Source organism: Saccopteryx bilineata, chromosome 2 (assembly GCF_036850765.1).
Source record: "Saccopteryx bilineata isolate mSacBil1 chromosome 2, mSacBil1_pri_phased_curated, whole genome shotgun sequence".
Classification (NCBI taxonomy): Eukaryota; Metazoa; Chordata; class Mammalia; order Chiroptera; family Emballonuridae; genus Saccopteryx; species Saccopteryx bilineata.
The window spans coordinates 354344906-354371301 of NC_089491.1; the positions used below are offsets into that span (position 1 = coordinate 354344906).

General features: G+C 45.3%; 1 pseudogene; it reads left to right on the plus strand.

Annotated features, from left to right (window-relative positions):
* Positions 1–18156: 18156 nt before the first annotated feature.
* Positions 18157–18521, plus strand: LOC136323490 (large ribosomal subunit protein eL31-like; annotated as a pseudogene).
* Positions 18522–26396: the final 7875 nt, after the last annotated feature.

Genomic DNA, 26396 nt, shown 5'->3' on the forward strand with positions numbered 1-26396 from the left:
ACACAGGAGAAGCGCCCATCTGCTTCTCCACCCCTCCCCCTCTCCTTCCTCTCTGTCTCTCTCTTTCCCTCCCGCAGCGAGGCTCCATTGGAGCAAAGATGGTCCGGGCGCTGGGGATGGCTCCTTGGCCTCTGCCCCAGGCGCTAGAGTGGCTCTGGTCTCGACAGAGCGACACCCCGGAGGGGCAGAGCATCGCCCCCCCTGGTGGGCGTGCCGGGTGGATCCCGGTCGGGCGCATGCGGGAGTCTGTCTGACTGTCTCTCCCCATTTCCAGCTTCAGAAAAATACAAAAAAAAGGTCAAAGAAAGTTGTTCAATTATGCAAATGAGATGCAAAGACAACTTTTTTTTTTTTTTTTTTTTTACAGAGACACAGAGAGTCAGAAAGAGGATAGATAGGGACAGACAGACAGGAACGCAGAGAGATGAGAAGCATCAATCATCAGTTTTTTGTTGCGACACCTTAGTTCATTGATTGCTTTCTCATATGTGCCTTGACCGTGGGGCTATAGCAGACCCAGTAACCCTTTGCTCGAGCCAGCGACCTTGTGTCCAAGCTGGTGAGCTTTGCTCAAACCAGATGAGCCCGCGCTCAAGCTGCGACCTTGGGGTCTTGAACCTGGGTCCTCCACATCCCAGTCCAACACTCTATCCACTGTGCTACCACCTGGTCAGGCAAAGACAACTTTTATTTCAATGGTGAAAATGCACTATACAAAAGGCTGAAAGTACTGGAGTGTCTGCACGTTCCCTGATCCCCTAACTTCTGTGGGCAGTGGAGGGAGGACACAACACATGTCCTGTCCTCAGGCTCCAGAGGTTCTGTCACCCCCTCAGAGGAGAGGGACCCCAGATGATATCACAGATTGCTGACTGTGTTTTGACATTCACAGAAACACACATGTGGCCCTAGCTGGTTGGCTCAGGGGTAGTGTTTGCCGGCATATGGAAGTCCTGGGTTTGATTCTGAGTCAGGGCACACAGAAGAAGCGACCATCTGCTTTTCCAACCCTCCTCCTCCCCCTTCTCTCTCTCTCTCTCTCTCTCTCTCTCTCTCCCCCCTCCCTTACCTTCCCCTCTCCTCCCTCCTCCTCCCCTCCCCACAGCTCCCCTCTCTTCTCCTCCTGCAGCCATGGCTCTAATGGTTTGAGCAGTTTGGCCCTGGGCCACTGAGATGGCTCCATGGCCTCGCCTCAGGCACTGAAATAGCTCGGTTGCTGAGCAATGGAGCAGTGGCCCCAGATGGGCAGAGCATTTCCTTGTAGAGGGCTTGCCAGGTGGATCCTGGTCTGGGTGCATGCAGGAGTCTGTCTCTGCCTCCCTGCCTTCTTGCCTCCCACCTCTCATTTAATAAAAAAAAAGAAACACACATGTGAAGGTTTACTCCAGCCTCTAGGCTGGACTCATTTTTATAGGCGCATCTCTGCCTTTTCAAGCAGGGTTTCTTCAGCATCCAGACTAAAAAGGTACAAGTGTGTCCATGTCTGAACCACCTACTCCGGTGATTGAAGACATCCTCTGAGATGCCTCCTTCTCCAGGAGAGTGTACTCTCTTCTTTGGCCACTGTAACAAGTTACCACAAACTGGCTGGCTTAAAACACTAGAAATGTATTCTCTCATCGTTGTAGAGGCCAGAAGTCCAAAATCAGTCCCACTGGGCCAGATCCACGGTGTTGCAGGGCCTCACTTCCTCCAGAGGTTCCTGCCTCCTCCAGCTTCAGCTGGCTGCCAGGCTCCCTGGCTGTGGCCACGTCACTCCAGTCCCTGACTCCATGGTCACATTGCCTTCTCTTCCATATCAAATCTCCCTCTTTTTCCTCCTCATAAGGATACATGTGATTACATTACGAAGCAACCTGAATTATCTAAAATAATCTTCCTTAATCACACCTACAAAGACTCTTTTTTCTTTTAAGGTGACATCAGATCCTAAACCAAGGGTTAGGACCTGCCTGATCTCTTTGGGGGGTCATCATACAGCCTAATATGGAGACTTTGCCATACACCATGAAAACAGAACTTGAGGTGATCATTTATTTTCTACCATTTTCCAATTATAATTCATCATTACTTTTGCAAAATAGGTTTCCTTGCCTTGTGCAAGAGACATGAATGGTCATGAGAAAGATGTTTGTTTCTTCATCTACTTTCAACAGGAGTCACACTTGGGAGAAGCTTGACTCAGTAAATCGAAAACTTAAAACATGTCGCTCGTGTTTGTATCATGGAAACAAAACACCAAAAGCTGCTATCATTAGGGTTAAACATTCATCCAACCCTTTGTTCATCTAGTAAATATTTCTTGCTGCCATATAGAGCTGTGTGTAAGAGCTTAAGCTGAGGGGGTCAAGCAAAGCTGGGTTCAAATCCTGACCCTACCACTGACTAGCTGTGTGGTTTTGGGAAAGCAATTTAACCTTTCTGAGTCTGCTCCCCTATGTGTTTCCTAAGTGGGATTAAATGAGAAGTAAGGTACCTAAAGCCCTTTGCGTAGTACATAGAAAGTGCTCCACAAAAGTTGGTGATTAGCAACCAGTTCTTCTGGGACGACAACGTGATGACCTCATCCCCACTGTCACTGAATGAATTCCCCCAACTAGACATAAGTTCTGTGAGATCAGGGACTTGGTGTTTTGCTTACTGTTTTTTCCCCAACATCTGGTACCTAGAACATAACAGGTACTCATTTAACATTTCTTGAGTGAATGAATGAATGTATGCATGTCATGGCATTCACTAGTTTCGCTTCTGAAAAATGGCCCAAATGCACACCTACCACCACAGCACTCTCTGGGGCCTCCCATGCCTCAAAGGAGGGAAGAAGTCATTGTTTATTATCTATTTTCCTTTTATAAATGGGGATAAGGAGAAAGGAAAGAGATAAAAATGGAGGTCCTAGATAATGTCTTATGGCTAGTGTAGTGCAAGGGTTAGTTAAACCAGCTCAGAACCCATTCTGGCTTCTGAGCTGCCACTCAGAAAGAATACTACCACCAACAAAAAGCCACTCTGTCTGTTTCTGAGTTTGATCTCTGTATTGAGAAGCATCAGTTCTTTGTATGGCAACTTAGTTGTTCATTGACTGTTTTATTACATGTGCCTTGATGGGGGGCTCCAGCTGAGCCAGTGACACCTTGGTCAAGCCAGTGACCTCAGGGTTTCAAAACTGGGTCCTCAGTATCCCAGATTGACGCTCTACCCACCGCAACAACGCCTGGTCAGGCTGACAGTATTTTATTTTTGTATGCTCTCAAAATGCAAAGCTTCTAAGACACCTAATAAGTGCCCATTTGTTCACTCAGTCAACAAACCTGTTTTGCACACTGACCTGGAGGCAGACACTGTAGTGAGTGCTAGGGATTTCATATGCCCTGAAGGAGTTCCCAGACTGGCTGGGGAGACAGATAAATGAATAAGTGATTGCTACGCAGTGTGTAGGTGTTAGAAGGTAGAGTGGTAGGACAATGGAGGAAATCCTGTGTGGGCAAAAAGTTCTTGAACTGTGTCATGAAGAATGAATGACAGTTTGCCAGACAGATGAGGAGTCGAAGTAGAGAAGATATTCCAGGCTGAAGGACCACAAAAGGCAAAGTGAGTGTCCAAATCAATGAGCTCTCGGGAGACCTTGCCCGGCCTTCTCCTGTGCTGGCTCTGCAAATCATGATCTGGCACGGTGAGATATGTTCTGCAGGCTGCAGGGTCCCCTGGTCAAGGATATGGATCACACTAGCCAGCCAGTGCCTTTGAGGAGTGAACCAGGGCCTGAGAATCAAGGGTATGGGCCCCACACCTCAGATGGGCAGAAGGCAGGCATGGGTAAGGCATGTGATGTTTATGTTCACAAACTGCAAAGCCACTAGTTTGCTAAGCATCATTACATCTGCAGGTAGAGGTTAATTTTCCTGTTACTCAAGGACGTACTCCTGATCGGCTCTGATTGGTCCTTGGAAAATTGTTTTAGAACCTAGGGCCAGGCAGCACCAGATGGGAGGTGTGGTTTGCTGGACAAAAGTTTACAAGGCAGGAAATTGCTTCATTGGGCACAACCATTCATAAGAAACACCTCTGGGAAGAGGAGAGCAGGCTGCTGGCAGGTCCAGCCCTGGCCATTTGTTTACATCAGCAACAGCCCATGTTCCTGGTTACACAATGTGGCAACGTCAGTTTGAATGGGGGATCTTTGCTCCTTGGGAGAATAAACACATTCCTCACTCATAAGGGGATTAGCAGACCTCACAGACTTCTCTCAGTGACCCTCCTGGAGGCCATAATGTGATAGGAAGGTGACTGTAAACATGAGTAGCTGTATAATTTATTCCAAATTCGGTAGAGTTTTTCTTTAATTGGCAGTACGGCCTTAGAGGAAGATACCCCAAAGGGGCAGGGAGGGAAAGGGTGACAACCCTTTGTCAGGCAATTGCCAAAGCCATGCTAGGTCTCTTAGAAACGTTCCAGTCAGTGGTTAAGGGGTCATTGGTCAGTCTTTGGGGGGAAGAAACGGGGCTGTGGGTTGTTTGGATACATTCCAATGCATGTTTCCATTGTCCCCACCAGCTCTTAACTGGGTTCCAGAGTCCGCAGTTTTTAGCACAAGAGCCCTCAGATCTGCGCAGGTCGGGGGAGGACAAATAAAAAGCAGTGGCCAGAGACTCGGAACCATGGGGGCCTGTCTGGGGAGTTACTGGAGGCCTGCAGCCCAGCACCTTCCAGCACCAGGAGCCATGCGCCGGGCCCATTCTTCCCCACCTCCTAGGTAACCCCTTCTCAGTCCCACCCTCCCACCCCCCGGCCAGGTGGGCTTCTGTGAGCTGCCTCACCTCTCCAAGGTCTCAGGGTCTGTATCTGCAAAGTGGGGCAGAATCATGTGATTTAAGGTCACAGCTCAAATGTGGGGATTAAATGAAACCATGAATTTCCTCACTCTTGAGTATATTTGCACAGGGTTTGATGCATCATCTCTAGGGGCGATTGGGCATTTAGGGGAAACTTGGAAGAGAATTTTATGTTTTTTTGTTTGTTTGTTTTGTTTCACCTTTCTGTGAGAAGTTGCAGCCAATTCACCATTCCCCCAACTTAGTTCAGGGCCTCCTGTCTGTGCTTAGGCTTTCAGGCAGAACCTCCGAGAGCAGGAGCTGTGAGTGGCGGAGGCCCATCTGAGCTTGTTTTATTGGCTTCCCTGGAGACCATCTCTTTAGTTCTGCCTCCCGCTTGGAAGTTCTAAGGGGACCCAGGTCAGGGTATTCCGGCTCATCACTATATCCCCAGTGCCCCATACAGTCCCTGGTGTGTAGTAGGTCTTCTACAAAGACTTGGTTGAATGAATAAGCAAATGTATGAATTAATCAATGAATGCATGCCACTTCTTTTAAAATACAATAAACCACTGACATAGTAAATCTATAACAAACCGACTATGGACTTCAGGTCATGCAACTTCTACCTCATCAGCTAAGCAGGCAGCCTCGGTTCCTCGTTTCCTTGTGCAGAAGGAGCAGTGGTGGCATGGAAAGCAAGGTGGGTGTGGCGCTACAGCCTACCAAGATAGGTGCAAGGGCCATGCTTAGCCAAGGACCCTTTAGGTAACTAGTGCAGTCAGTACCCACTTTAGTAGTAGTTTTCAACACCCCTCAGGATCTCAGACTTACTGCTACCCTTCCCTGCCCCCTTTCCTGAGAAGGAGGCTACAAAAGGTTTAGAGCCACTGCTCAAAAGTATTTGGGGAATAATGTCACTGGCCATCTGATATTCAAATCCTGTGGGGGAACCAGCGTCAGCCAGACATGAAGGGATGATCTCATGGGGTCAGATTAGAAGAGTGTGTGGCCAGGGCAGCAGAGGACAGACCCGGAGGAGTGTTTTGGGATCAAGGATGTGGTCCAGGCAAATGTGTTAGAGGCCTCCTTTGAGGTCGTACTTGTGTATGGGTCTGATATCCTAAAAGGCACACTTCTCGAACTGGGTATAGGTAGAACAGTGAGCAGGGGGTACAAGAAGTCACAGGAAAAATAACATCTTCCTGGAGCATCTATTTATTTGGGGACACATCATTTTAACTGTATTTTTATATAAATGCAAAGTGATAGGTCATTGTAGAAAATACAAAATCTACATGTGTTTTCAAGGTAAAATATGGGGCTTCAAAGACTTTCCTGTTTGCAGTGATCTAAACTCCTAGGCCCCTCGAGAACTGTAGATTCTCTCTTCTCCACCACGGATGGCACTTCAGTAGAAAAGTTGCGGAAGCACTGGCTTAAAGGAGCCATGCAGAAAAGGTCACCATCAACAGTGCTCCCACTGTCCGTGGATGCTGCTAACCCCCCTCAATGACACAATGGCACTGGGAAAGCAGTAGCCCCTCACATCATCTGGGCTTGCCCTCTGACCCAAAGAGATCAGCTTGCTGTCCCTCTCTCAGGGTCTCTGAGCTATGAGCCCCCCGTCCTAGAGGAGGAATGACACCTGTTATTATTTTCTCCATCTTTGGTGGCCAGCACAGCACTCAGCACGGATAAGGTCATCAGTGATGGAGTGTTGGGATGAACTGAACTCCAGACAGGTGCCTTTCTTTCCCTTGAGGGTGGCGGCAGCTCTGGCCTGAAACCCACAGGGAGCCTGAACCAAGCAGTACAGTCACTGCTAACAAGTGTGGCTCCAGATGCAGCCCAGTGGGGGCAAGTTTCCCTTCCTTTGTTTCCAGGGCTGAAGGGCTGAGAAATTCTTTCCAAGGAAAGACAATTTTATTATTATTATTATTATTCACACTTTTGAGACCAGAACATTGAATCACATAGGGCGAGTTAACGGCTCTACTCTGGAACATACAAGAAGAGCGACTGAGCATCTGGGTCTGGGGGCGACTGTAGTTCACTCTTTGGTAAACTTTGGTCACCAAAGCAGAGCCCCTGAGGAATCCAACTCCAGCCCTTCTCTGACCTCTGGGCCAGTGCAGCTTCTCTGGGTCACCAGACTGCAGTATAAGCCCCTGAGAGTGGGAAAGGAGTCTAGTTTATCTTTGTACCTCCTGCTGCTTAGCGGAGTCACTGCACAGAAGACACCCCCAATCAGTACTTCCTGGTGATCAGGATGACAGCATTTGCCTGAGTCGTTTGCCAAATATTTATGTTCTGTGCAGTCTGCTGGGTATAGGGATTCTATGATGAATAAGAAACAAGCTCTTCCCTCAAGGGCTCATGCTTAGTAGGGAAGGCTAGTATGGAAAATACCCACTGCATGACGGAGAAAAACTCAGGCAGCGTCCGGTCCCTCCCAGACATTGCAGGCGATGCCTGCTCGCTAGCCAGTGGACTCAGTAGGTAAAGTGAGGATGTCTCATGACATTGAAGTGGGCTCAGCCTCCCACAGCTGAAGTCATGGGGAATCAAAGGAATGCCCAGAGTGGGTGGGCCAAAGGGTGACCTCCCCATCACCCTGTAGGAAAATCAGGCCAGACTAGCACCTGTTGAGACAGGTAACTTTGTTTGCCCATTGTCCCATGTTTGCAGAGGAGGAGCACTGAACTTTAAGGAGTAAGAGGGGATGGGTCACCACCAGGTGAGCCTCCTTTCGGTGGCACTGCGAGCATTAGTACTGAGCTAGTGCGGCTCTCCTGGGAGAATTTATAGCTCCAGATTTCAAGGTCTTACTGTAAACAGGCTCTTTCTCAACCGCAGCATGTGAGGAGCAGGGGGAGCAGGCAGGTAGGGACAGACTAGAGCAAGGAGCTGGCGGTGGGGGTGAGAACCTAGTAGAAATGTGCATTTGGTTGTAGCAGAATGGGGAGTTTAGGAGAGAGAGAGAGAGAGAGAGAGGCGGGTGGAGTTGGCTAATATTGTAAGGGACACTGAGCTGGTTTATTACAGTGCTTTATTTCTTGCGTTATTCCCTCGGGCCAGGGCTGAAAGGTCACAAACATGGTTTACAACAGTGGTCCCCAACTTTTTTTGGGCCACGGACCGGTTTAATGTCAGAAAATATTTTCACGGACCGGCCTTTAGGGTGGGACAAATAAATGTATCCCGTGACTGAGACAAGCCTCAAGAGTGAGTCTTAGACGGATGTAACAGAGGAAATCCGGTCATTTTTAAAAAACAAAACATCGTTCAGACTTAAATATAAATAAAACGGAAATAATGTAAGTTATTTATTTTTTCTCTGTGGACCGGTACCAAATGGCCAACAGACCGGTACCAGTCCGCGGCCCGGGGGTTGGGGACCACTGGTTTACAACATAGTGAGATCCTGAGGCAAGCCCAGAGCCAGCCCAGTGGGAGTGTTATCTTACCCAGGCTTCTGCTCTCTAGAAGTTCCTCCGTACCCCCGGGGGGCCATACCCAGTACATTTTATTTGAGGGGAGGGGAAGGTGGGCAGCGTCTCTGGTCTACCTGCAGCTTCCCAGTCACACACAGAGCAGAGCTGTCCCTGGAGAAGGGGAGACTGCTTTGGGGGTGGTACAGGAGGCGGTGAGGCAGGGAGGCAGTTGGTGGGGAGTGAGAAGGGGGCGGAGAAGAGTCTGCAAGTGGGAACCTCAGGCCTGTGGCGGCTAAAGGCACCAGTGCCACCTGTGGACACCCCTCTCTTCCTTCAAGCCTTCCCTGATGTCTATTCTTTTTATTTATTTTTATTAAGTGAGAGGCACAGAGGTAGGGAAGCAGAGAGATAGACTCCCACATGTGCCCCAACCGGGGCCCACCCAGCAAGCCCACTAGGGGGTGATGCTCTGCCCATCTGGGGCCGCTGTTCTGTTGCTCTAAACCGAGCCATTTCAGCACCTGAGGTCAGGCCATGGAGCATTTCATTTCTCAGCGCCCGGGTCCAAATTGCTCAAACCATTTAAGCCATGGCTGCAAGAAAGGAGAGAGAGAGAGAGAGAGAGAGAGAGAGAGAGAGAGAGAGGTGGAGAAGCAGATGGCCGCTTGTCCTGTGTGCCCTGACTGGGAATCGAGTCCAGGACTTCCACACACCAGGCTGATGCTCTACCGCTGAGCCAACTGGCCAGGCCCTTGCCATCTATTCTTATCTCATGTCACCTCAGTAAAAATAGGTGCTGAGGGGAAGTAGCAGACACTGCACTTTGTCCTGGACCACACCCCAATAGACCACCTAGAAGGGAAGGCACGAGGTGTTTCCTTGCCCTGCAGCCCTTTCCCGGGTTTCTGAACTCAGCCTGGTCAGCGTTCTGCTCTGAGGTGGGACCGCAGGCTCAGCAGGAGTTGAAAGATTTCCCTCAAAGGCCCCCAGAGCATGGCTGTCTCCTCTCGCTGCTCTGGAGACATCAAACACCCAAGCGTGGTGGACTGGCGGAGTTAACAAACACAGCCAGGCTAGGGGAGCAGGGAGGCTTGTAAGCCTCTCCTCAGTCTCCCAACTGCAGCCTGAACAAGTCCCCCAAGGCCTTCAAAGCCAGCTGCTTGTTTGCCTGGCCATAGGGCAGCAAGCCCTTTGGCCTAAGAATGTGTCTCCGACAGGACTGCTGGCCAGGGACCCACACAGAGCACAGGACTCTGCTTAGGGCTGTAAGTTAGGTATTCCTACCAGCCTCCCTTGCCAGGCCAAGACCAGGCGATATGTTTGGCAGACCTGACAGTACATGGGTCACCAGTCCCTGGATACACCTCCGGAAAGCCTGCCCCCACTGGGACTCAGTGCAAAGAGGGCAGACTCCACCCCACCTCGCAGGAAGTACGTGGCCAGTGTGGGGCACGGAGACCACAACCTTATGCACTCGCTGCTCCGCGGAAGGCACCCTTGTTCCAGGGACTGCTCCTCACAGACGTGGTGGTGTGGTGTGTGTGCTTGCCCGTGCCAGGCCTATGTGTGGCCACACACACGTGCACATCCCAGTGTCCCCAGACACCACAGTCCTACAGGAACTATGCTCTTGACTTACGTTCTGAAAACACAGTTTTATGTTTGCTCTGGTGTATGAATGGTATATGAGAGGCAGTAAATGAAATCAGTGAGTCTGCTCACGAGGTGGAGAAACCCGTCTTAGGATTTAACCCTTCATTCAGCTAACTTCTGTGAGGTCGATGATGAAGAAGTCACACTTTCAAGGGCCCTGACTCGGAGGCTTGAAAATGATTCCAGATTATAGCACCCAGCACCCACTTAGACCTTTAACAAGATTTTGGGGTAATAATGATGGTGATGATGATGATGATAATGATAGTGATGCTTTTTACCTGATGAATGGCCCTCACACATCCTCTGTCCCATGCAAAAGAGGATATTGAGAGTGTCCTGCCGGACTATGCCAGGCTCTTTCTGAAGATACAGACCCACGATAGATACAGTGTAGGATGAGGCAGGGGTGTGGACACCAGAGTCACCAGAGCTGGGTTCACCACCTACCTAATTCTGCCTCTTACTTTCTATGTAAACTTGAGAACATTGTTTAACACTCTGATCCTACATTTCTTCATCTGTAAAGGGGCTAAAACCTACTGAAAGATTCTACCGTAAGAAAGTAACATTCTCGGTGATTATAATACACCAAGGAAATCATTGAGCAAAGAACAGCTTTTGAGCGAAAACCCAAATCTGAGGTTGCTTATGCCACACATACAATCCGACTACAGATCCCTTCGCAGTTTAGAGAGGCAGCAGCCACGGTGGTTTGGAGCCCAGACCCAAGAGCTGGACTGCCTGGAGTCTAAGCCCACCCTCCCTTTTAGCTCTGTGGCCTCGGGCAAGCATTTCACTCTGTGCTTCCATTTTCTCATCTGTAAAACAAGGACAACAGTCTCTACCACAAAGGACATTGTTAAGACGAGTTGACATATATGAAGTGCTTAGAAAATGGGTGAAGGCCCTGGCTGGTTGGCTCAGTGGTAGAGCGTCGGCCTGGCTTGCAGGGGTCCCGGGTTTGATTCCCAGCCAGGGCACACAGTAGAAGCGCCCATCTGCTTCTTCACCCCTCCTCCTCTCCTTCCTCTCTGTCTCTCTTCCCCTCCCGCAGCGAGGCTCCATTGGAGCAAAGATGGCCCAGGCGCTGGGGATGGCTCCTTGGCCTCTGCCCCAGGCACTAGAGTGGCTCTGGTCTCGACAGAGCGATGCCTCAAAGGGGCAGAGCATCGCCCCCTGGTGGGCAGAGCCTCGCCCCCTGGTGGGCGTGCCGGGTGGATCCCGGTCGGGCGCATGCGGGAGTCTGTCTGTCTCTCCCCGTTTCCAGCTTCAGAAAAAAATAAATAAATAAAAAATAATAAAGAAAATGGGTGGTACATAGCAAGTGCCACTTAATGTTTGCAGTTTTTATTATTGTATTGTCAACACTAGAGTCACATAACACTGTCCTTGTAAATAGTGTCCAGGCTAAATCACAAGTGTCTGGTGAAAACGAAGAACATGTGTGGGGTGAGGGAGGCATGTTGATTCATATGTATGGATCCATGAGCAGGACAGGAGCAGGGAGATCTGGGTAGCTGGGACTGCAGTCTTAAAGGCATACCCTGAAACTCATTTATGCTAGTCAGACGGAAGAGTGGGTGGCAAGGGACCCCACTAACGGTGGTAAAAAGCTGAGAAGAGCACTCTGACCCCTGCTGCCCCTCCCCTTTCTGTGATTCTTCCGTCATGTCTTAAGAAGGCTTCGAAGCCATGAGATCCCTAGTTTCGTGTAAGGAATTGAATTCTAACTCTACAGTAAAAATCTCAAAGTCCCAATGCTCTGAAATTTGAATTGTACCCTATCCTAGGACAGCAGCCCCAAATACCACCCAGCTGGTGTTTCCTGGTGACTTCGAGCTACAGATACTGCTCCTTCTGTCTCTAGGGTCGCCTCTTTACAGACCTTTCCCCGACCTAAAAATCTCCCAAGTGCTTCAGAAAAGGGTAGGGGATGGAAGGGAGAAAAAAAGCCAAATAAACTACCATGGCTTCTAGTCTGAATGATTGAGCAACACAGGAAACTTCCCCTTGCATTTCACACTACACAGAAGGCATGCTTTCTCACATGATCAAATGTAGTACAGAGATATCTATGCCTGCTTTCAGGGCTTTTTCTCTCTTTTTAAACTTACAGATAACACATTTTAAGTAATGAAGTTCAAATGCAAGATAGATGGATTTAGTTAACCTTACACTTAGCATAAGTCAGCAATGTGTAATAGTTGCTAAAAAAGACAAAAATCTAGACTGCACCAATAAAAATAACTGTGTCTGTATATTTATACAATGGAATAGTATTAAATAAAAAGGAATGAACTACTGCTACCTGAACAATATGGACAAATTCCCCAAAAAATGTTTAACAAAAGAAGCCAGATACAAAAATGTGTGAAATCCAACAACAGGTAAAATAAACCTAGGATGATAGAAGTCAGAATTGCCTAGAGAAGAGGAAGATTGAGGGACTAATGAAAAGGAGCAAGAGGGATCTTTCTGGGGTGATAAAATCATTCTAACTGTTTTGAGTAAGGGTTACATAAGTATTATATATTCAATTATCAAAAATCATTGAACACTTAAGATATATCATTTTGTTGTCTGTAAACTAAACTTTGTTTTTTTATTCACTTTTAGAGAGGAGAGAAACAGAGAGGGAGAGAGAAGAGAGAGAGAAGGGGGAGGAGCTGGAAGCATCAACTCCCATTTGTGCTTTGACCAGGCAAGCCCAGGGTTTTGAACCGGCGACCTCAGCATTTCCAGGTCGACGCTTTATCCACTGTGCCACCACAGGTCAGGCCTGTAAACTAAACTTTAATAATGAATGAATGAAACAGGCGGTGACAGGAAGCTTCAACATAAAATTTGGGCCTGACTAGGCAGTGGTGCAGTGAATAGCGTGTTGGACTGAGATACAGAAGACCCAGGTTCAAAACCCAAAGGTCGCTGGCTTGAGTATGGGCTCATCCAGCTTGAATGTGGGCTCAGTAGCTTGAGTGTGGGGCTGCTGGCTTGAGCATAGGATCAGAAACATGACCCCGTGGTTGCTGGCTTGATACCAAGGTCAATGGCTTGAGCAAAAGTCACTTGCTCTGCTATAGGCCCCAGTTAAGGTACATATGAAAAAGCAATCAATGAACAACTAAGGTGCCGCAATGAAGAATTAATACTTCTCATCTCTCTCTCTCTTCCCACTCTCTGTCCCCATCTATCCCTCTCTCTCTGTCTCTGTCACAAAAAAAAACAAAAAGAAAGAAAACATGAAATTTGAGATAGAAGCTTTTAGTTTCTACTCTGTGACCCTGTGGTGTTCATAATGTAAAGCCCTCTTGTGAGGAAGGAGAGCCAATGTTCATAGATGATCTATGTGTCTTTTGTCTTTTCATCTTTTTATCTTCTCCAGAGTCCACATACAACAGTACCACAGTGACCTCTGGGGAGAGGGAGGCAAACTGGTTCTATGCAAATGCACATAAGTGAAAAAGAAAGTTCACAGAACTCAGACCTCATCTTGGCCAATGTCCGTCTGCTCTGTGGATCTCCCTTACAACAGGTAAGCCAGTCCTATGCTTGAACTTCTGCAGTGCTCCCGCCTTCCCACTAATAAGAAACAGCCACTAAGCCTTCCTTAGTGCTCATGATGTGCCTGGCACTGTTCAAGCCCTTTGCTCATTCCAAGTGTGGACAGCTCTGTCTGGAAGAAGTTCCCACAGGACTCCAACATTTCCCTCCTATCCTCTCAGGTCTCCTAACTGAGGGGTGTGGGGGTTTCATCTCAGAATGGGCTGCCCATGGAGATTACAGGGGAGGACAGGGTTGGTATTCACTGTGTTCCATGTTTGGCATCACAGGCACAGTCCATACTGGGCGCTGAAGTAATAGCGATAGTAACAGCAATAGTTAACATTTATTGAACCATCCGTTCACTTTACATGCACTTCCCTCCTTTGATTCACATACTGCCTGTTTTCCACAGATAAACAAAATGTCACTTTAAAAAATTAAGCAACTGTCTTAAGGCCCCAGAGCTAGTAGCCTACATTTTGGACCAGGCTGTCTGACCCAGAGGCTGAGTTCACCACACCAGTCTCCACATGTGTTCAAAGTTAATGTTTCTGAGAAGAGTGTAATGAAAATATGTCTGGTGTGAGCAGCTCTGCTCCCTTGTCTGGCACTTTCGTTGTGAGTTTGAGCAAATATTTTCCTTCATTTCCTTTAGCATGAAACAAGAGAGGTAGACTCAATGATCCCTAAAGCCCAGGCTTGATAATCTCTATGTTCCACACTAAGGGTGTCTATAATCTTTTTCCAAATGGAAGATGCATAGCACGATTAACATACAGAATTAACATACAGAAATTAACATATAAAAATGGTGATAATATTGATGATGATGATGAAATGTATGCATGAATGAATGAACAAGTGAATCTTAAACATTTTCCTTTGCAGAAAACTGTCCCTCGTCAGCTGTTTCAAGAGAAGGAAAGAGAGCTCTTGTCTCACCTTTCAGTTTCAGATGCCTTCTACTCCTTGGCCTCAAATCTTGGGGAATAAATAAATAAAGACAGCTTTAACCCCAGAGCTTTCTCTCAAGGTCCAGCTGTAGACTAGAAACAGAAAGGGAATGTGCAGAGAGTGGCCAATTAATTCACTGAGTGCCCTCATGACCTCTGACCCCTGCTGGGCCACCCCATCCATTAGCTGTCTTCTTCCCCCTCCACCCTCCTCTCTCAGTTTGAATTGTTGTCCCTGCCATTCTCTTTCAGCAAAGAAACACGCTCAGGCATTCAGCCAGCCGCTTCCACTTTCTGTTCTTTGTCTGCTCCTTCTGTTGCCCTTGTTGCTAACCTGGTCACCACTCCTGAACCCTATGGCTGGTCTCTCTCCCCTCCTGGGAATGGGGAGGGCCAGTGTTCCCAGGCAAGATCTGCTGGGAGAAAGAGGCAAATTCTTACCTTTCCTTTTCACTTGGGTTTCACTTCACAAACTTGAGTGTTAATCCCATTCCTCACTGCAGGAAAGCCTGTAATGCTTTCTCTGGGATGATGATTTCTCTCAATGGCAAGTGTTTTGAAAAGTCCATGTGGGTGAGCCCTGGCTGGTTGGCTCAGTGGTAGAGCGTCAGCCTGGCGTGCAGGAGTCCTGGGTTCGATTCCTGGCCAGGGCACACAGGAGAAGCGCCCATCTGCTTCTCTACCCCTCCCCCTCTCCTTCCTCTCTGTCTCCCTCTTCCCCTCCCGCAGCCAAGGATCCATTGGAGCAAAGTTGGCCCAGGCACTGAGGATGGCTCTGTGGCCTCTGCCTCAGGTGCTAGAATGGCTCTGGTTACAGCAGAGCAACGCCCCAGATGGGCAGAGCATTGCTCCCTGGTGGGCGTGCCAGGTGGATCCCGGTCGGGCGCATGCGGGAGTCTGTCTGACTGCCTCTCCATTTCCAACTTCAGAAAAATACAAAAAAAAAAAAAAAAGTCCATGTGGGTGAAGGCAGCAGTATGTTTCTTTGAAATGTTGGCTCTTTCTCTATGAAGTTAGGGATGGGGGGAATACACACACACACACACACACACACACAAATATTTACTGCTGATTAGCAGGGAAAAGGCTAATTCAAGATGAGTATGTGAATACATATTTGTGAAAAACTATAAAGCAATCATCAAAAGATGAATATAATCTAATTTTATTGAACTTGGAAAAACTTCCAATTGTTGATTGCCTCTGCTAATTATTTAGAATTCTAGCTCAGAGGGCAGAGGAGCTGTGGTGAATGTATAGAAGAGAGCAAGCACTGGGGAGTCAGACCTGCATTCCATCCAGGTCCTGCCTCTTGTCAACTGGCAGATGTTGGTAATCATAGTGGCTTCAGTGTTCTCAGTGCTTTCTCAGTGCCAAGCACTTTACACACACCATTGCATTTATTGTTCATAATAAGCAGTGAGGTATTATTAGCAATTACCATCACCATGTTACAAATAAAGAAATGAAGGCTAAGAGAAATAGATTTGTTCAGGGGTACAGAAATAATAAACGGCATAAAAGGAACATGCATATTTTCTGTGTTAGTTTTATTAAAAAACAAACAAACATAACAATCAGATCTGGAAGACCTCTTATGCTCAGCATGAACAGGTCCACCAAATTTAAAAAAGGTGATGAAAATCGTGACTTGAGAGGTGCAAAGAACTAATTTCAAATAAGTGGTCAATAAATTGATCCCAGATAGCATGGGAAAGACATAGAAAAGGTTTGAAAATCTATTTGTCTACTCCATGATGTCTTCGTTAGAAAAGTCGGAATGCTGAAGAAGCCTGTTTGAATTTTCAAAACTCGGAGAGCTGAAGAGTGAGGGTAGCAGTTTTGAAAAAGCTGCTGGGGAAAGACAGGTGCTGAAGCTGAACAGGCTGATGGATATGAGCCCTCGATCCAAGAATCTGTTTAAAATTCAGACTTTAATGGTGACAAATTAAAGGTCCTATTTCGGGGGAAATATAGTAAGGCATGTACTGTATCTTACTCATCTTCCCTCCTCCTCTCCCCTTCCAGTAGTGTTTAGAATAGTCTTGCACATAATCGGCACTCACTCATTGGTTTTTCCTAAACGAATAAGTGAATGACACCTCAGGAAGGATTTGGTTAGGAGTAAATGGCATTCCTGGTTTGTAGGATTTTGTAACCCTAAAGTTGAAAGACCCTATTTTCTCTCTCATCCTTCTCCTTGCAACTCCTCTGACAAGCTCACAGGCTGAGTGAGAGGGAGCCCACTGTACCAGAGATGATTTATGGTGCTTTGTTATACAAACCTTTTCGCATGCTTCCCCATCCTCTTTTTGCCAATTCATCATGTTACTTAAATGAAACTTTAGATAGTGAACTATGACTCACAGTCTTGAGAACTGTTGTCAGGACATCTGAACAATACAGCTAGTATTGGATCTATAAAAACACCACTTCTCCATCAATATTACCTTAGATTTCCTTGCTTTTCCCAAAGACCCAGAGAAAGAAATGCTTTTATTTCTACCTTAAAGAATCCCAGGTACTCGATCTGAGCAGTGAAAAGAAAGGGGAGACATGCATCTGATTGACTATGGAGGTGTTGCTCTGTCATCTCTTTATAATTAAAGTAACAGAGACCCGAAGGAAGATATGATCACATTATTTCAATCTAGGTTACAGAATAACTTTACAAAGATGTCTAAGAGGTGCTTTGGTCAATGTTTTGGGACTTGTAGCTTTGCTGAGTCAATCTGCCATCAAAATTATAATGGCAAAGTGAAGTGGAACTTTCTTGGTTCTTTATGCTTTTAATATAAGCTGAAGTTGCTCTAATCAAAGTAAACCCTGTATCATGGCTATAGGAGTCAAACAGAAGCAAGCAACTCCTTCCATCTGTCTGTCGTTAAGTCTCTTGTAATCACATCACTCATGGGATACTGTATGCTGGCATTACTGTGACTATGTTGCTAGAACTGACTTTTTAATTCTTGGGCAAAAATTACATACACTAACTCTAATACAAAATCATGTAAAATGGGCACTTTTGATTTTTATTTATTGTTATATATCCTCACCTTATTGTGAAAGGAACTATGGCTGTTAGATACTAACATGCCATAACTGATTTATTACATGCATTTTTATAGCCCATATGAATAAGTGATGCCTTCAGATTTTTCTCTGTGCAATGCTAAATAAACTCACTACTTTTCTCTCTCAGTTTCCCTTTATATACAGTTTAGGAGATGAGTGTTTTTCTTCTTATCCTCCTAAAAGACAGAAAACTCAGAATGCAATGTAAATAATATAGAGATACTTTATAAAATAATATGTTCAAAAAATTAGGCATACATCTTAATTTCAGTGAACCGCATCATACTTTAAATGTATGATGGACTATCAGATAATCTTCTTTCACAAAAAATCAAGTTCCTTATACATTGGTTCAGAACATTAAAAATTTCAAGTAGTGAATTTGTTTAAAAGAAAGGTTCAATTAAACTTGCAAATCTCCTTGAGTTCACCTGATGCGGTTGGTGTTATAAAATATTTTTATTACATGTATATCGGCTGAAACATTTATTATATACTGTCCTTGCTTCTCACTTTCTCTATGCAACCATTTACCTTTGACCTACATGATGTTAATAGTTGATTGTTTGTGTCAGACGATTGTTTCTGTTTTGTTTTATGTAAGATAGAAGTCCATCCCAAAGCAACTAGACAAAACAATAAAACACATGCATTTACTTTTTTTTCAACTTGGGCCTGAAAATGGATCCCGCAAAGAAGAGTGGCAAGAAGGGCCATTCTGCCATCAGTGAGATAGTGACCAGAGAATACACCATCAACGTTTACAAGCTCCTCCATAGAGTGGGTTTCAAGAAGCATGCCCTTCGGTCACTCAGAGAAAGTGGAATTTGCCCTGAAGGGAATGGGAACTCCAGTTGCGTGCATTGACACCAGGCTCAACAAAGCTGTCTGGACCAGAGGAATAAGGAATGTCCCATACTGTATTTGGGTTCGGTTCTCCAGAAAACTTAATGAGACTGAAGGTTACCCAAACGAGCTCTGCACGTTGGTCACCTGTATGCCTTGTCACCACTTTCAAAAATCTACAAACAGTTACTGTGGATTAGAACTAGCTATTGATTGTCAAATGAACTTATAGAGCTGCCACAAAAAGAGACATGCATTTAAAAGACACATGGAGAGCAAGACTTTAAAAATATTACTTCTTTATACAATTTTAACATTTATACTGATTTTTAAATATCAACTATGACAACCTGATCTTGATTTTTCTCCAAAAATTGTATCCTCAAAACCGTTAGATCCATAGTTCTCAAACTGTGCCCCAAGGCACCCCAGGGTGCCCCAGCAGCATGTCCATGGGAGGGGAAGAGAATTATTGCTTCTCCTGTGTGCCTTGACTGGGGATTGAACCTAGGACTTCTGCACGCTGAGCTAATGCTCTATCTACAGAGCCAACTGGCCAGGACCTTGCCCCTTATTTTTTACATCATTACTCTTGGAGCTAAAATCCAATTACAAATATTGACCGACTTATGACCATTCGACTTTACGACCACAATAGCTAGCCATGACTGCTCTGCGTCTGGCAGCGCAAGCGTTGCCCAGCTGGGCGTAGGACAGTGCAGACCAGCTTCGGGCAGCACTACCATCTCCGTGTGCACCATTTCAACTGTTATCCCAGACTCGGTACAGCAATTTGTGTTTTGTGTCTCGGATATTTTTCATCATACTTCTCCCAAGATGTCTACCAAGAGGAAATTGTCTTTGCAAATATTAAACCAGTTGTACTGGTAATGCAGTGTTTTACTTGAACCTGACGAATGTAAAAACAAACAAAATGGTGTAGAGATTATACAAATGGCATAAAATGAACAAAGAAAATTATAATATATAACAATAATGAAAGAAAATATGATAAAATATGACTTAAAGATTTTTATAACATCATTTCACAGTACTGTACAGATAGCCTGCTCAACTTATGACCAAATCGTGTTACAACTGGTCTGTCAGAAGCAATCGTGGTCGTAAGTCAAGCACTAGCTATAAATAAATACAAGGCAAATCTAATATTACTTAGGAAGGATTTTGTTATTCAGTAGCTAATCAAAGTGTCTACTTTTGGCCCAGCAACCCTACTTCTAGAAACTTAACCTAAGTAAACATCTCCAACCATATGAAAATACTTATGCACAAGGTTAATTATTGCAGCATTGTTTGTAGTTGAAAAATATTAAAGACAACCTAAATACTCATGTAGAGGACAGTGGTTGGATAAACTATGGTACAAACACATTATAGAGCACTATACATCTGTAAAAAAAATGAAATGAAGATTTCTGCCAACTGCTATGGATTTTAGTGAAGTACAAAGAGTATCAAAGTATGCTTCTTTTTATGTAATATAAAAAGGGAAGGGACAGAACACACATGTGACTGTTTTTTGATCAAAAAGGAAACAGGAAGGATAAACAAGAAACTAGCCTGACCTCTGGTGGTGCAGTGGATAAAGCGTTGACCTGGGAACACTGAGGTTGCCGGTTCAAAACCCTGCACTTGTCTGGTCAGGGCATATATGGGAGTTGATGCTTCCTGCTCCTCCCCCCCCCTTCCTCCCTCCTCTCTAAAAATGAATAAATAAATAAATTAAAATGGATAAACAAGAAACTAATCACATGGGTTACTTACAGGTGGTGGGTGCGAGTGAGGGCACCGAGGAGAGGCCGGAGTGGTAATTTCTCTTGAATGTTCCTTTGTGTGTGGTTCTCCCTTTTGGAGCCATGTTAACGATTCATATACTAAAAATAAAATAAAACACACACGAATAGGAGAATCCTAAATTGGAATACAAACAAGCCAACCTAACAGTTTCAAACGCATCATATAATCACACTGAAAAGCAGGTGTGCATAGGGGCGAGGGGGAACTAACTCAACCCAAGTAACTTTAGAATACCACTTATTTCACTCTACACTTTGAGACTAAAGAAAAATACAAATTGCAAATAAATATTAAACTCTAATTGGGTTTTATTGCCATAATTTAGGTTATTTTGGGATAGCAACTCCTTTTATTTTAGGGGTGAGGAGGGGTGATAGTGAGGCAGACTCCCATATGCACCCCAACTGGGACCCACCCGGCAGCCTGTCTTGGGCTGATGCTTGAGTACCAACCTATTTTTAGCCCCTGAGGCTGACGTGCTCAGGCTAACCGAGCTATCCTAAGTGCCCGGGGCCATGCTTCTCCTGTGTACCCTGACCAGGAATCAAACCTGGCATGTCCATACACCATGCTGATGCTCTATACACTGAGCCACTGGCCGGGGCTGCGGTAACAATTCTAAAACTAGTTTCTGTATATTCTAGGATTGGCAAATAAGTAAATATGTGACAATTTTCTCACAGACAAAAGAGAGTTACAAATATGGACAGAGAGAAGAATAGCATTAAGTCTATAGATTGGATTAGATTTGTATGTGACAGTATGAACTTACAGTTTTTAATATACACAGATATGGGTGTGTGTATACATATATATCCTAGCTATGTTCATTGGAAAAAGCCCAGAAGCAATGAACACACCTAGAACCCAGAACTTGGTTTCTAAATTCTGTGTGCTACTTACAGAAACCAGAGCTTCTTGGAGAATTGGCCGATTCTAGCACTAGAACTGGGAAAGAACAAGGTGAATTTTAAACATTATATTAAGCTAGTAAGTTAGGAAGTGCTCAAAGAATGGTGAGACTTGTCAAAATGACAAAGTAAGTCATCAACAAAACAAAAAGGCAACCTCCTGAAAGGGAGAAGATATTTGTGAATGATATATCTGATAAGAGGTTAATATCCCAAATATATAAATAACTCATACAAACAATCTGATTAAAAATGGGCAGAGTACATAAACAGACATTTCTCCAAAGAGGACATGCAGATAGCTAACATAACAATGACAAGATGCTGAACATCATTAATCGTAAGGGAAATGCAAATCAAAACCACAGTGAGATATCACCTCACACCTGTCAGGAGGGCTATTATCAGTCAACAAACAACAAGTGTTGGTGAGAAAGTGGTGAAAAGGAAATCCCTTTGCATTTTTGGTGGGATTGTAAATTGGTGCAGCCACTATGGAAAAGAGTATGGAAGTTCTTCAAAAAATTAAAAATAGAACTACCATATGATCCAGAAATGCCACTTCTGGATATTTATCTGGAGAAATTGAAAACACTAATTCAAAAAGATATATGCAACCCTACATGCATTGCCGCATTATTTACAATAGCCAAGATATGGAAGCAGTTTAGGTATCCATCAGCAGATGAATGGATAAAGATGATGTGGGACATATATATAGTGAAATATTACTTATCCAAAAACAAAACTTGGCATTTGTAACAACATGGATGGACCTAGAGGAGATTATGCTAAAATAAATAAGTCAGACAGAGAAAGATAAATACTATATGATTTCTCTTATAGTGGAATCTATAAAATAAAATAAGTGAACAAACAAAGCAGAAACAAACTCAGAAATATAGAAGACAAACTCATTGGTACAACTGTTTGATGGAAGAGGGTTAAGGGGTGGGTGAAAAGATGAAAGGTATTAATAAGAATAAATGATCAGTTATTAAAATAGTTACGGGGATGTACAGCATAGGGAATGTAGTCAATAATATCATAATAACTATGTATTGTGCTAGAAGGGTACTAGACTTTTTGTGGTGACCATTTTGTAAAGTACATAACTATCTAGTCATTATGCTGTAAACCTGAAACTAATATAGTATTTTCAACTGTAATTGAAAAAAATGTTAATGCTTGAAATTTAAAAAAATACAAACACAGGCCCTGGCCAGTTGGCTCAGAGGTAGAGCGTCAGCCTGGCGTGTGGGGGACCCGGGTTCAATTCCCCAGGGCACATAGGAGAAGTGCCCATTTGCTTCTCCACCCCCCCCCCTTTCCTCTCTGTCTCTCTCTTCCCCTCCCGCAGCCAAGGCTCCATTGGAGCAGGGATGGCCCGGGCGCTGGGGATGGCTCTGTGGCCTCTGCCCCAGGCGCTAGAGTGGCTCTGGTCACGGCAGAGCGATGCCCCGGAGGGGCAGAGCATCGCCCCCTGGTGGGCAGAGCGTTGCCCCTGGTGGGCGTGCCGGGTGGATCCCGGTCGGGCGCCTGCGGGAGTCTGTCTGACTGTCTCTCCCCATTTCCGGCTTCAGAAAAATACAAAAAAAAGAAGAAGAAGAAGCCGATATCGTGAAACCACGGAAGGAAGCATACCAGGACTTTTGACTCAACACCCACTTGCTTGAGACCCTCCTTTTAACCCTATAAATTCATCTCCCTAGCTTGTACTGGGGCTCTTCTCCCCAAGAGAAGTGCCCGGCAGGGTTCCTTTTTTCCTTTCAATAAAGCCTGTTACTCTGGTCTTTCGGAGTCCCATGGATTTCAACATCTGGTGCTGAAACTCGGGACAGGGTACTAACTCCTGGACTATCCCTCTTTGCCGTCCAAACTTACAGCCAGGGAAGCAATGGACAGCAGCAACTCGTCCCGGGCTTACTTCCTGATTCTGTTTGGATGTGTAATTATAGTTTGATTGGCTGGCAGTCTAACCCTGTCCTGAACCCTGCTGGACCAGAAAGGTAAGGAGTTTCTCCCTCTCCCTTCCCGGGTTGGCCTCTAAATTTCTCTCTAAAAACACCCCTTCCTGGTCAGACGGTTTTGACTTCGGACCCCATATCTATGAGTGGTCTGCCTCTACTCCTTTATGGATTTCTACGAAAGTCTAGGCGCGCCTAGCCAGGCCACTCTCCTATGTCCTGGGATCTCAGCCTTGGGGTGATGACCTCCTGTCTGAGACTCTCTACAGAGATTTTCTCCTCTCGGAACTGTGACTGAAGGCGGGGACGCCCCCGTCTCTCACCAGTCTCCTCTACTGTGGGCTCCTCTCAGTCCAAACCATCCAGCCAAGCTCCTCTCGGAACATGGGCTCCTCCCAATCTCAGGCCTCAGAGACTACTCTACTCCTTTGGGACTCACTCTACTCTCTGAGGTTCACAGTTTGGGAGGTTTCTACTCCGAGTGGCTAGCTTCTACGGCCTTCCTTGAAAGTCTGGGTGCCTAGCCAGCTTGCTTTCTATTACTATTACAATATCCTAAGAGATCTTGACAATTTCTGCCACCGGACGGGGAGGGCATCAGAAATTCCTTACATGCAGGCTTTCTTCTCCCTTCTCTCCTGTCCTTAATTTCTGTGCCTTCCGTTTTTGGCCAAAGAAACCTCACCTAAAACCTCCACTCCTAATATTTTCTTCTCCGTGGACTCCCAACTCTCTCCCTCCTGCCTGACCCCCAAGGGCACCCTTCTCTCAGAAACCCTCTCTGGTCCCTCTGCAAATCTCTCTTCCGTCCAGAACGCCCCCTCCCTTCGCAGAATCCTATTTTCTCATTCACCAGCAAATCCAGTCTTTCTCCTCCCCTGCAGGCTGGGAGCCTCTCCCTTCTCCACTGTGTTCTTCGATCACTCCCCCCTCCTTAGAAGCTGTCGCTGTCTCCTCTCTGACCCCTCCTCCCTCCTTACAAACTGTGACTGTGCCTCTTTCCTCCTCGCCCCCTCCCCTCTCCTCAGAGCTCTAAATCTTTTTGACTCCTCTAACCACGTGTATCACACCAGTAGTTTACCCTCTTCCTCCTGTAGGTTCTGACCCTCCTTCTTTTCCATCCAGCTGCTCACACTGTCCATCCGTCTGCTTTCTCTCTTTCTCTCCTCTATGCTGACAACTCCCTGCCATCTCGAAAAGCTTAAAAAAACAGAATTGTCCATTGAGCTGTGTGAGTGAATAATCTGTTTTGTCTCTGTTTGTCAGAAAACACCTCTAGTATAATTTTAATTGAAACAAGTAAAGCGTGCCTAGCATCTCTAGGTGCTGGGGTTGTTTAACTCTCCTACACCCACCCACCTATGTAAAAGAAGTATCTATCCATTTTAGTTTTTACCCAATCTCAGAGATTTCCCCACTTTGCTTTTTCCTGTCTCCCTAATCTATCACCAGTGGATTTCATGTGACCCCTTTACATTTTCCCCTTTGATCCTGATATATAAAATAAATGGTGAAACTGCCATTTTGTGAAGCATTTTCACAACCCATTAAGATTTTGATTTTCAGCTATTGTCACTAGTTTGGTTCAAATAAACTGATAAAAACTCTACTGGTTTGGACACTTCTTAGGTTGACAGTCCCAATGAGGGACCAGCGCAAGTGGGATCTAAGACTTGAAGGTTTCTGGATTTCCTCTAGGGGTGTCTGTGTTCTACCTTGAGAATGCAATAAATTAAAACCAATGAATAAGCACTGTCTTGTGCAATGTGATTCCCAGTTCAAGGATATAGAAGCAAAGTTTTGTTTGAGATATTCGTTCATACTACTCAGGGACTTACATAAGGGCTTTGGCCTTTTGGAGAAGAAACAAGCTCTAAGACAAATTGACATATATTTTTTTTCTGTCCCTATCTATCCCTCTCTCTGTCTCTGTCTCACTGTCTCTGTCACTAAAAAAGTAAAAAATTCAAAAGGCACATGCACCTCCATGTTCATTGCAGCATTATTCATGGTGGCCAAGACATGGAAACAACCAAAGTGTCTCTCAGAGGATTAGATAAAGATGTGGTACATATACACAGTGGAATGCTACCCAACCGTAAGAAATGATACTATATTATCATTTATGACAACATGGATGGGCCTTGAGACTATTATGCTAAATGAAATAAGTAAATCAGAAAAAGTTAAGAACCATATGATTTCACACATAGGTGAAATATAAAACTAAGACTCATGGAAATAATGAAAACTGAAGTGATTACCAGAGGGAGAGGTTAAGGGAAGGGAAGTAAAGAGGACCAAAAATATACGGTGACAAAAAATGATTTGCCCTTGAGTGATGGACACAGTGCAATGAACATATGTTATAGAGATATTTATCTGAAGCTTATGTATTCTTGTGGACCAATATCACCTCATTAAATTTAATTTCTAAATAAATAAAAAAGATCTAATGGGAAGACCTGCTTAGGAGAAAAGAGTAGGGAAGGAGCAGGCAGCCCACAGTGATGGGTCAATAAAAGGCAGAGAAGGGCAAGTTGGAAGGACTCCCGGTCCTGCAGGCAGGCCTCTACTGATTTGGCCTAAGTGGCAGCAGCCTTCCTGTCGAACCCCTGAATTTTTCCATAGTCTTTGCTCCCAGGAGCACTTCACCCCATTCAGAACTGAAAGCCTACTCCTTGGAAGTCATAGTCTGACCAGGGCAGGGATCCGTCCCTTCCTCAAGGGCCAGAAGTCCTCTGTCCTCCCTGTCTGGGCAGCTTCTGCCTTCAGGTATGCAAAAAAGAGCTCAGGGCTGGTAAAGGTGCAGAGGAAAGACCTTTTTGCTCAGGCTCTGATAATACAATTTCCACATCATGCAATGTATTTAGATACAAACCTTTGTTTTTGTTTTTTTACCTTTCCAAACTTTTGTATTGCTTTTATAAGAGATTGATTTTTTTTTTCCTTAGTGTGTCAGATGCCTGAGAGAGTCTCATAAACAAATGGCCCTTGTTCCTCCATTGGCTACTACCCTACCACAGGAGTCTAGATGGAATGGGAGCTGGTAGCCAACCCGTTCTGGCACGGATACGGCACAAACTGACAGGATAGGTTATTGACACTGTCTGTCAACATATTTGATTGAAAGACAAATGTCAACCCTGATAAAGAAAACACCTACCAAAATGTTCCTGATGGTTAATTTGGCTCAAACTTTAGAAAGAAATAGGCAAAAGCAGGGCCTAGCAGCAGTTGCTGAACATGGGCTTCTCATGCAAGCCACACTTCAGGAGAAGCCTGCACTAAACTACCTGTTGCCTGCACTCCAGCCTTCCACACTGAATTATCTACTTGCACAATTTTCCTGCTGTTGGAGCCATCCCTTCTATGAAAG